Below are 12,783 nucleotides of genomic sequence, written 5' to 3'. Positions count from 1 at the left end.
ACGATTTTGCTTCAATTAATTATAGGACTACAAAACGGGTCCCCTCTAGCTGTTATGAGTCTGTGGCTCTATCATCACACACAATTATGAAGATAATTATCAAAAAATGAATAATTCACTTGGGTGTCTCAGCTGCGGTACTTGGAAGAAAGCAAATAAACATTTAAGTATGAAGCATTCCTGTTCACTGTTCCTGTCAGTCAGCCTTGCCCTTCCCCAGAATACGCCAATTCATTCCACCTCCCTTTTCCCCACCCAACAGTAAGTCACCATTCTGTCATTTGGCTATTTTTAGAGTGTCTCCCACTTGGTCCCCCCCCCTCAAATATTTTTGTACTTCTTCAAACATTGGGGTTTGCTTAATGATACCACCATCTTGTGCAAGTGTGGCGCCATTTTGGCTACATGGTCAGTGCCCACCACTGAACTCTCTTAAGTCACCACTTAGGCAGGTGAAAGGATTGCCTTAACTAAGTAAGGATTAGCTTAGCTGAGCCACCCTTTTGTTGGACTCTCTAAGCCTAGCCATGGCAATGCAACCACTGATCACAGTAAAAGCTCTGGAAGACTGGCTTCATTGCTTCCATTCTGTCCCCAGCTCATTGGAACCAAGTACCAATTGTGTTTGAACAAAAAGGGATGCGGGTGGTGCTGTGGGTTAAACCACAGAGCCTAGGGCTTGCCTATCAGAAGGTCGGCGGTTCGAATCACCGTGATGGGGTGAGCTCCCGTTGCTCGCTCCCAGCTCCTGCCAACCTAGCAGTTCAAAAGCACATCAAAGTGCAAGTAGATAAATAGGTACCGCTACAGCGGGAAGGTAAATGGTGTTTCCGTGCATTGCTCTGGTTCGCCAGAAGTGGCTTTGTCATGCTGGCCACATGACCTGGAAGCTGTACGCCGGCTCCCTCAGCCAATAACATGAGATGAACGCCGCAACCCCAGAGTTAGTCACGACTGGACCTAATGGTCAGGGGTCCCTTTACCTTTACCAATTGTGTTTCCCTTTGCATTTCACTTCCCTTTCTTCTCTCTACATTCAATATTTTCCAAGCCTTGCACATCCCTGACTCTCACTAGGTGGCAAAGCCTACTCCTCTGAATGTAAACTCCTTTCCTGGTTCTTTTGCATTCCCCCTAGCAAAGCTGGCTCACTAGCGTCTAGACAACTTTGCAATTCAATATTAGGAGGACTCTCTGCCTCTGTGTGGTGCAGCAGGCAATACATAGGTGGATTGGCCTATGCAATGTATTAATAGCTCTTTCTATTCTGTATTAGTTACAGGTAGGTAGCAGTGTTGGTCTGTCACAGTCAAAATAAAAATAAAAAATCCTTCCAGTAGCACCTTAGAGACCAACTGAGTTTGTCATAGGTGTGAGCTTTTGTGTGCATGCACACTTCTTCAGATGCACAGTGTATCTGAAGAAGTGTGTGCATGCACACAAAAGCTCATACCTATGACAAACTCAGTTGGTCTCTAAGGTGCTACTGGAAGGATTTTTTATTTTTATTCTATTCTGTATGTTTCTGTAGTGGGGTTTCAAGTCATAAAGCATTTTGTTGTTTCTACATTATTCTATATTTAACTTTAATCCTTTATTCTTTTATAAACAAGTATTTCAACTGCAACAATGGCATAGTTTTTGCTGGCTCTCCAAAGCAAGCAAGCACACTAGTGTTAAATCCCCCCCCCATAACAATAATTAAGATAATCAAAGCCAGCACAGTTCCATCTGCATGCAAACAATTATCTCCAGTAAAGATCCAAAGAATACCGTGTTTCCCCCTTTTTAAGACACCGTCTTATAACTTTTTTTCCCTCAAAAAACACAGGGTGGCTTACTTTCGGTGGGGTGTCTTATTTTTTATTACCGGTACGGTTTTTACGGTTCAGGGCGCTGGCTCAGGGCGCTGCTGGGCTGTCTTGAGTGCTCGGCGCTGCAGCAGCCCCCAGTTCCGGGTGGCGGGGTGGCAGGCGTCTTTGGCCGGGCCAGGCAGAGGCCGCTGGCTCATGCGCTCCGCCCGCCGCTGCAGGCGCTCCAAGCTCCTTGGCCGGGCCAGGCAAGGAAGAAGCAGTGAGCCCAGCAGTGGCGGCAAGCACGGAAGTGGCAGGGATGGCGGTGGACGAGAAGGCAGAGCGCGGGGATGCAGCCAGCAAGGCGGGAGCGCGATCAGCTGTTAAGCGGAGCTCTTGGAGCGCCTCTTCATAGCTGATCGCGCTCCTGCAGTGCTGGCTGCATGGAGTGACTCTGCGAGTGGAGGTGCCTGCGGAGGTTGGTTTCCGCGGCGCGGAAGTATGGCTTATTTTCGGGGTATGTCTTATATTTCTCAAATACTTAAAAACCCTGCCATGGCTTACTTTATGACTACGTATTAAAAAAGGGGAAACAGGGTAGTAGTGCTAATTCTAAGTTTAATGTTGCTTTTGCATGAATGCACATGTAAGATACATATGTGTACACTGACACACTTAACAGATCTGGCAACAATTTCAAAAAGCAGTAAGTAGAACATTCAGAAATGATAAGTTGCCAGCTGGACAGGAAGAAAGACTAGGATGGGCATAGACATTTTCATGGACTAATGTATATGCAACATGTTGTTATTAGGGGCAATGACTACAGGGAAATTTAAAAAAGCTGGTATTTCTAAGATATTAAGTGAAATTGTTAGGCACTTTTGAAATACACTCTAGGTTGGATTCCAAAATACTACACCAGAAGCACATACTCATTTTCAATTTTTTTCCTGATTTCAAAATGAAATCCTTCTAGTTTCAATGCAGCTTTGCTGCCTGAGTGTCACTAGAACTGTATAGTAACCTTTCTATGATAATCCAGGAGTGGTTGGTGTAGCTATTTCTCATGTTCTTTTCTGTGAAATAGGACTAAAAGTATCCTACCTGACAAAGAGTCAAGCAAATCCAATCCAAAATAGGTTAATCATGTTTAAGTTGCCACTGAGATTAATTTGTTGAAGATTTATTGTAACTAACATACCATTATTGTTTTTAATAGGGGCACAGGTGTATTAGCTTCTGGTATTAGCAAGTCCATGCGTCATTAATTTTGTTTTCACGTTCCTAATAATAGTTCTTTCCCCAACTTCACAACCCTTAAATCTATCTGACTCGAAGTTAGCAACAGTGATGTTTTGATATGGGTAATCTTTGTGAAATGCAGCACTTAACTTCATCAGAAACTGTTCCACTTCATCAGCTTTTCTTGGGCAGTTCTGGAACACTCGGAATTGGATGGTGAGATCTCCATTTTGCAATCACTCCGAGATTTTCAGGGTCACTGGCACCACCTTTGCTGCTAAACCATGACAGCTACTGTCACAGCATCAGCCCCTTTTATTTCAGTAACCAAGCACTTTAACAACAGAAACGTTTTTGATGAGTGTTACGTTAGTAAGCTTTCAGCACTGTGGATAAATTTCATAGTGTTTTGTTTCTGAATTGCCTATTCTCTCTCCCTGTCCCCCATCAATAAACCCTGTTGCTCGGGCCCATTTCAACTTAACAATACAGTTGGCAAATCCATTTTCCATTGATTAGTAGAGTAGACAAACAAGCCTGGTACGTAGGCTGAGACCCTACTTGCCTGCAGACTGTCTCGCCAGAGTGGTGCATGCTCTAGTTATCCCCCCGCTTGGACTACTGCAATGCGCTCTGCATGGGGCTACCTTTGAAGGTGACCCGAAAACTACAACTAATCCAGAATGTGGCAGCTAGACTGGTGACTGGGAGCGCCCGCCGAGACCACATAACACCGGTCTTGAAAGATCTACGTTGGCTCCCAGTACATTTCCGAACACAATTCAAAGTGTTGGTGCTGACCTTTAAAGCCCTAAACGGCCTCGGTCCAGTATACCTGAAGGAGCATCTCCACCCCCATCGTTCTGCCCGGACACCGAGGTCCAGTGCCGAGGGCCTTCTGGTGGTTCCCTCGTGCGAGAAGCCAAGTTACAGGGAACCAGGCAGAGGGCCTTCTCGGTGGTGGCGCCCGCCCTGTGGAACGCCCTCCCACCAGATGTCAAAGAGAAAAACAGCTACCAGATTTTTAGAAGAAATCTGAAGGCAGCCCTGTTAAGGGAGGCTTTTAATCTTTAATCAATTATTTTATTCTTCTGTTGGAAGCCGCCCAGAGTGGCTGGGGAAACCCAGCCAGATGGGTGGGGTATAAATAATAAATTATTATTATTATTATTAAACAAGTCAGAGTCATCTAATGTAGCCACAATAAAATATTTGAGGGGGCCAGGGCTCCCAAACTTGATGAGCATTCCCATTCAGATGGGGTGTGTGTACTGCATCATGTGATTGATTATGCTAGGCAGGGCTTACCCGGGTCACTATTTTATTCAGGTTGGCAACCCTGGTGGTTATCTGTTGTTGCTGTTATAAAGCACCAGCAATATCCATTGTATAGCATGTACAGTAAGCAAAAAGGAAAGAGAGAATGAAAGAAGTCCCTGCCACAAGGAGCTTACAATTGGAAGTTTAAAAAATGGGGAGAAAACAAAAGGTACATTTTATTTTATATATCGATGATGATGATGATGATGTGAAGCACCCCGAGATCTTCGGATGAAGGGCGGTATACAAATTAGATGATTAATAATAATAATAATAATAATAATAATAATTTATTTTGGTGGTTTACAATTCCTGGCTAGAGTGAGGAATTATCCCACCTCTCACTCTTTCTGTGATAGCAACTGTAGTACTGTGGCAAGACTTTTCTGGCAGGTAATTGGCCTACTGTGTTGTTCATTTTAAACTGACTCATTTTTTCACAGTAATACTGCCCCCCGGCTATCTCCTTTATCACTGCTTTTTATTTTTACTTTTTTATTTTGTAATTGTTTTGACTCGTCATTGAGATTGTCTGCTTCCATAATTGCAAATGGTAACAATTATGGAAACAACCGTAAATAATTGTTTCCCAAACTTGTGTTTCCAGCTGTTGTTGTTTTTTGACTACAGCTCCCATCATCCCCAGCAAGCAGGGCCAGGGATGATGGGAATCGTAGTCCAGAAGCACCTGGAGACCCAAGTTTGGGAAACCCTGCTCTAGGCAGGGCCACAGTGAAGAATCTTCTCCCTTCACTAAATCCCTACCTTCCAGTTCATTTCATCAGCGGAATCAAGTGGTAAGCATCCCTGTTCAGATTCAGGGGTACATAGTAGGTTGCCGAGGTGGGGAAGGGGAGAAGAAACCCTTCCGAGAGAAAAGGACTGCGTGAAAAAGAGAATGGTCCAGGAAGCACTCATGGGCTGAAAGTGGAAATCTAGTCCTGGAGCGAGAAAAGAAACTGAGGAAAGGATTGCAAGGAGAAAATGAAAGGCAGAGAGAGGAAGGCTTTAAGTATCCCTTCCAGCTGGCTGTTTCTATGTGCCTCCCACCCTTTTGCACTTTGGAGACATTTGCAGTTCCGTTAGCCACCAAACAACTCGTTCTGCCCACAGGCAAGAGCTGGAACTCCAAACAGTGAGCAAGCTGTATGTGCCCACATCAGACTACCTATAGAAGCATTCAGCTTGCTTGCCTTTTGGCACACCAACCCTCTCTTGTACGTGATCGTCAGACTCGAAATGTTAATAGCATGCCTGGCGGCCCAGCCCAGCCAGGTGCTGGTGAAAGTGCCACTCCTTTTCTGTCAATCAGCAAAGTACAGTTATGTAAGATCAGGAGTGGAGCAAATGCTTCCCTGAGTATGTGCTGCCCCAGGCAGGTGATTTGCATGTGCCATTTGTGTGTTGAGAAAGAGAGATCAATTGCAGCCACATCCCTTGGCGTGCACATGCATATCCAAGAATAATATATGGCTATTAGAATGATGTACGCGCGCGCACACACACGCACACACACACACACACATTCCACAAATGATCATATAGATGCAATCGTAAGACTTAAATGAAGAGCCAAGACAAATTGCAACCTGGCACTGACAACCTGCACTTTGTCCAGAAGTTTATTATAATTCTCTGTACAATCCAGTTTGTCTGAATTCAGGAGAGAAATGAAAGAAAAGCATTGTTTTTCTTTGTCCTCCTAAAGCATAACAAGGAGAGCACTGCAGCTTTATGCCGTAACATTCCAAAGGGTGCAAGTGAGATCCTGAATATAGTCCCCCCCCCCAACATCTGTTGTTGTTTAGTCGTTTAGTCACGTCCGACTCTTTGTGCCCCCATGGACCAGAGCACGCCAGGCACTCCTTTCTTCCACTGCCTCCTGGAGTTTGGTCAGACTCATGTTGGTAGTCCTCTGTCGTCCCCTTCTCCTTGTGCCCTCCATCTTTCCCAACATCAGGGTCTTTTCCAGGGAGTCTTCTCTTCTCATGAGGTGGCCAAAGTATTGCAGCCTCAGCTTCACGCTCTGTCCTTCCAACATCTACCATGTTTCAATTCCCTCTCTAGACTCTTCCTTCGGGAACTACAAATCAATTTTACAAAAACTCAAAATTGCCAATATTATTCATTACTGTGAAAATAGTCTACATTATATTGAGATGAAGTTGAGGCATGTTTTTTTGTGGAATAGTTCCTCCTCCCCACTAAGCCCCCCCTCCCCATTTCAAAAAGTCACATCTTGCTGCGGAATCACAGTCCATTCTCCTCTTATCAAGGCACGTGCCAAGAGAGTGGGAGGACCATAATGTTTATGATTTCCTCCATTAGAGCCTTCCTCTCTTTTGGGCAGGGAGGGCAAAGATCACATTCTGCATACTGCTGTCCATTGCCTCCTTTTCAAGTGGCATGCGCTTGAAAGAAGACGATCTGAAACACTGCAGGCAGTGTGTGCTCCAGTCACTTGACAAATTGCCTACTGAGGAGGAAAGATGACATCACATATCACAGAATGGGCTCTGGACACTTGAAAGGACACAGTCCACAGCGCTATGCATAGCATGATCTCCAACTCTTGCATGTGCTTCAACAAGAGGCGCATGCATTATGAGTTTGCAGAGGTGATTCTGTCTCGCCCTACCCCACTCCGTAATAGTGCTCTTTCAGATAAGTTTGTGCCCCCTGAAATGTCATCTTTTTGTTGTTTCTTCTCTGTTCTGACATTTTCTATAGAGGGTTTGTTAACTTCCAATTCTTTTTCATAGAATTCATAGAACTGTAGAGTTGGAAGGGACCCTGAGGGTCAACACTCTGCAATGTAAGAATTTCAACTTATCCAGTATCTACTTAAAAACATCCAAGGAAGGAGAGTCTACCACCTCCTGAGGGAGATTGTTCCACTGTCAAACAGCTCTTACTGTTAGAAAGACCTTCCTGATGTTTAGTCGGAATCTCCTTTCTTGTAACTTGAAGCCATTGGGTTGAATCCTACCCTCAAGAGCAGGAGAAAGCAAGCTTGCTCCATCCTCCATGTGACAACCCTTTAGATATTTGAAGATGGCTATTATAGCTCCTCTCAGTCTCCTCTTGTCCAGGCTAAACATACCCAACTCCCTCAACCATTCCTCATAAGTCTTTTCTTGACGTACATCTCTCAGGATGGCATCTGTGTTTTCAAGAACTTCTGGCTAACCCTTTGTTATTCCCTGTGAGTCTATGTTGCATTGCCAGATGTGGGGAAAGTCTGAAGCACCTCCTTTGTCATTACAGTGGAATGTATTTTAACTTTGCCTCATCTTTTATCACTCAGTATAAAAAGCACTGAGGTCCTCCCTTTTGGATCCCTGATGGCCTTATGCTGTAAGTTGAGGCAGTAGCTTATAGAACTGAGCAATAGAAACCTAGCAATACATGCCACAAAGTTGGGGACCTACCCACACTGCTGGGGCCAAGACCACTGATTTGATGAAAGAGCAGTAGTGAAGGTATGTGGGAGATTTGAATGGACAGAAACAACTTCTGATATCTTTGTACGATGCCCAGTGACCCTTTACAAGACTCAAAGAGGGCAGTAAAAGTTATCCTAGCCCATACTATATAGCAGTGTTTCTCAACCTTTTTTGGGCCACGGCACACTTGTTCCGTGAAAAAAATCACGCGGCACACCACCAATAAAAAAGTTTAAAAAATTAACTCTGTGCCGCCCTATATTGACTAAAATTATGACTGTAAGAAACATTTGCCAATTGCTGTGTTGGTTGCAATCTCCTGTAATAAGGCTTCACAAGCCGTCCGGCGGGCTAGTGTCGTGTATTGGCGGCCGCCAGGCTCGTTTGCACTGAGCTTTGGGAAAGAGGAGGAAAAATATTGCTTTCCGGCAGGTTGGTGCTGTTTATTGGCGGCCGCCAGGCACGTGACAATGCAAATCGCCCTTCTCGTCACCGCACGTCGCGGCACACCAGCCAGCGTCTCGCGGCACACTAGTGTGCCGCGGAACAGTGGTTGAGAAACGCTGCTCTATAGTAAGGGAAGCCCGGCATGTTGCTCAAACGTAAATCAAATGAATGAAATTTTAAAGCCCTATACGGCCTAGGACCCTCGTACCTATGGGACCGCCTCTCCTGGTATGCCCCACAGAGGACCTTACAGTCTGCAAATAACAACACCCTGAAGATTCCGGGCCCCAGGGAGATTAGACTGGCCTTGACTGGAGCCAGGGCCTTTTTGGCCATGGCCCCAGCCTGATGGAGCGCTCTCTCACAATAGGCCAGGGCCCTATTGTATGCCCTACAGAGGACCTTACAGTCTGCAAATAACAACACCCTGAAGATTCCGGGCCCCAGGGAGATTAGACTGGCCTTGACCGAAGCCAGGGCCTTTTTGGCCATGGCCCCAGCCTGATGGAGCGCTCTCTCACAATAGGCCAGGGCCCTGCGAAATTTGACATCCTTCTGCAGGGCCTGCAAGACAGAGCTGTTCCTCCAGGCCTTTGGTCAGAGTTCATTTTGACTCATTTTCTCTTTGTATAAGAACAAGCACGAAGGAGGTTTCCCAGCCTGCTCACAGGTCCATATAATATCAGTGGAAACAGTTGGTCCTGGCGAATATTAACCGCTTTCAATTTTAACCTGAGGATTGTAATTTGTCCAGTTTAAACTTTAATTATAATTTATTTTAATTAACTTTGGGATGCATTTTAATCGATTGATTGCTTGCTTTTATGCATATTGTATTATTTATATGATGTTAGCCGCTCTGAGCCTGGCTCCGGCCGGGGAGGGTGGGGTACAAATAAATAATAATAATAATAATAATAATAATTAATGGATTTAATGTATTCCTATACACCTTCCCATCACAGACAGCCACAGTTACATTTGCTGCTCCGGGCTCCTTTGGAGGATTGTGCAGGATATAGATTTAATAAATAAATGTATAAGAACAATTTCACTCGGTGCAGGGATTGGTGAAACTGGCCCCCATCAGTGGCGCAAGCCCAGCGTAACTCACCTTTAAGGCTGTGGGTGACATATATGTGGGGGGGGGGGGCAACGCACTACTGCAGCAAAATCAAACGCAGGGGAAGCTTCCTGTTCTTCTCACACTGTGGCACAAAGGCATATGGTAAAGTGATTTTGGGGGGAGGGGTGTGGTGGCACCAATACATCTCCTTTGCTACAGACCCTCCTGGATGTTAAGATCTTTCTGATATGGAATTTTATTTTGAAATATAGTTTAAATTACAAAGTTTGGGAAGGCCCAGGAGAGGACATTATTTGTGGCAGCCCTTAAGTTGTGGAATTCCCTCCCCTTGGAGGTGTGTCTGGCACCTTCACTGTACAGTTTCTCCTTTTATGCTGAAGATGCACCTCTTTACCCTGGTCTTAAAAGAAAAGAAAAGAAAAACTTATGCTGTATTTTAAATTGTTGTGACCTGCTCTGTGATCTTAGGATGAATGATGGGCAATAAATCAAATTAACAACAACAGAATTCACGATGATTTCTCCTCGTGCTGTAAGTTGGTCTCAAAACTTCCATCAAAATGTCTAGTCGAATGGATTGCATTTCTTGGTGGACATTAGTTGCTCCTAGCCAAGATGGCTGTGTTCCACCTCCATTGCTGGAGGAAGTAAAACTTTGAACACCATTTACTTTGTGCTCATGTCCTGCTTGCATGCTTTCCATGGGCATCTGGTTGGCCACTGTGACAACAGCATGCTGAACGAGACGAGTCTTTGGCTTGACCCAGCACGTTCTGCTTATGTTCTTGGGCTGGTGCCTTTTAGCCTATTAAGGCCTTACGTGACCTAGCTTCAGATTTGCAGCATTCGTTTGGCATGATTTCTAATACTATTGTGCTCTTTAAGCCAGGCCTACACCACTGAGCCAAACAGCTCAACAACCAAATAGTGTGGTCTGCCAAGTACTTGACAGCCGATGTGCTTTTGAAGCCCCAGGCTGGAAGCAAAAGCAGGATGTTTATTGAGTATCGGTGGGCTACCATACATGGCTGGACTGCATTTGGCCCGGTACGTCACAGGTTGTACAGGCTTGTCTTAAACAAGTTTCTAACAAGTCAAAGCATATTGATGGACAGAGCTTCCTTGAGGCAACTGTGTGCATGTAAATATTGATAGGGAAGGTCTGTTTATAATTATTTCTGAGAACTGAACTGAACTTGTAATGTGTGTGTGTGTGTGTGTGTGTGTGAGAGAGAGAGAGAGAGAGAGAGAGAGAGAGAGAGAGAATTGTTTTTAATGTGTGTGGGGAGGAGAGCCCCTAATTTACATTATTTTTAACAAGTCAAGGGGGGAAATGCCAGCACTGTTCTAGTTTTGTCCAGAAAGGGAGAGGCGTGTTGAACTTCCTGATGGGCTTGCCCACCGTCTCCCTGTTCAATGAACTCATTTAACTTACATTGTCATATGCCAAGGTAGGTGGGCCTATTGAGGCTGCTGCCCATTCACCATAGCTCTTGCATGAATCATTCTTCTTATGAATGAATGCTGAAGACGAGAGAGAAAAGGGCAAAGAGCCTGTTGGTGGTGCCTTTGATATTTCATGAATGATTTCTGGAAATAACTTCCTATTGTTTTTCGCATTTTTCTCCCTCAAGAAAAAGGGACTTTCTGGTATGAGCTATTTCATTCACATTCTTGATCCTTTTAACTAGTTGCCAGCATGCATATCATTCCGAGGAGAGGAGGGTTGCAAAATAAAGTAACGAACTGCTACTGAGATCTTGATCTTCCAAGGGGTGGATATTAGCGCAGCCAGCCAACAAAGAAAAAGGTTGATTAATCATTTACCTTTTAACCAATTTATCAGTTAAATTTAAATAAAAGCCTCAGTGTAGATGCCTTTTTGAGATAAGCATGGTAGAAAACTTATTTTTTTTTTAAAAAAAAGCTGGTATTTAAATATATCTAAAGTGAGCATTTCATCCTAGCATTAATACTGTTACAAAGTACAGGAGAGTGAATAAATAAATAAATAAATAAATAAAGTGTGTCCTTAGCTTGCAAAGGACCCAGGTGGCGCTGTGGTTAAACCACTGAGCCTAGGGCTTGCTGATCAGAAGGTTGGCAGGTTCGAATCCCTGTGACGGGATGAGCTCCCGTTGCTTGGTCCCAGCTCCTGCAAACCTAGCAGTTCGAAAGCACGTCAAAATGCAAGTAGATAAATAGGAACCGCTACAGCGGGAAGGTAAACGGTGTTTCCATGTGCTGCTCTGGTTTGCCAGAAGCGGCTTTGTCATGCTGGCCACATGACCTGGAAGCTATACGCCGGCTCCCTCGGCCAATAATGCAAGATGAGCGCGCAACCCCAGAGTCGGTCATGACTGGACCTAATGGTCAGGGGTCCCTTTACCTTTACCTTAGCTTGCAGCCCCTGCAGTTAAAAACTGCCCACTCATTTAATTTTGACCCATGTTAAAGCAATGTTAGTTGCAAACCTTTGTAAACAGAAATAGTTTAAGAAGGAGGTGTTCAATCCTAGTCCAGTTTAAAACTAAAGCACCTTCATAGGGTTTGAACAGGGGCCTTGAAGTTTCCCACCAGCAGCTAGCTCCCGGACAGCTCATCAAGCAGTCTCCGCCTCACACAACAGGACTTCTCCCTGTGCCCCATCCAAATCGCCCAACCCACTAGAGCAGAGGTTGAGAGCATGCAGAAGTGAGGAGGGGGAAGTTGCATTGCGCAAGTGGAAATCTGTTGCATAAGTGGAACAGCACTGTTAGATGCAACTCCTTATCCATAATTTAGCTCTATACAAATGAATTAGTACATGTATGTTTTATCAATATGTGTGTCCTCTTTTTTAATGCCTAATGCCCCCCATTGACTCACACTTGCATGTGTGAAAGAGTTAACCTGAGCTCAGGTTGCCCGTAGGCATGGCGCTTTGCAGGCTCCCTGCAGTCTTTTGTTTTGCTCCTCCTATTCTCCCCCACCCTTCTTGCTTCCTGAAACAAGCAATAAGTCATGTGGATATGGCTCCCAGCTGCAAGAAAAGCCAAGTGAACTAAAATTATCCAAAAGGGAGATTTTACAGCCTGCATCTTTGCTACCCCAAATATTGGGTGAGCCTTTTGGTAAGGAAACCAAGTACAGTGGTACCTCGGTTTAAGTACACAATTGGTTCCGGAAGTCTGTACTTAACCTGAAGCGAACTTTCCGATTGAAAGTAATGGAAAGTGGATTAATCCGTTCCACATGGGTCCGTGGAGTACTTAAACTGAAAGTACTCAAACTGAAGCGTACTTAAACCGAGGTATGACTGTACAGTACAGTACTTTTCTTTTAAGTCATTTGGAAACTTATTCATCTTCAGTTTACTGCTTACAGAAAGAGACCTGTTTGCTATAATTTCTGGAAATTCTGTAAACGAAACTTTCACTGTATTTGCAAAGCTAAATGTCTGCAA

This window comes from Zootoca vivipara, chromosome 15 (genome assembly GCF_965207765.1).
Source record: "Zootoca vivipara chromosome 15, rZooViv2.hap1.1, whole genome shotgun sequence".
Lineage (NCBI taxonomy): Eukaryota > Metazoa > Chordata > Lepidosauria > Squamata > Lacertidae > Zootoca > Zootoca vivipara.
The sequence above is the reverse complement of the archived record's forward strand: the minus strand, read 5'-3'. Positions refer to the sequence as shown.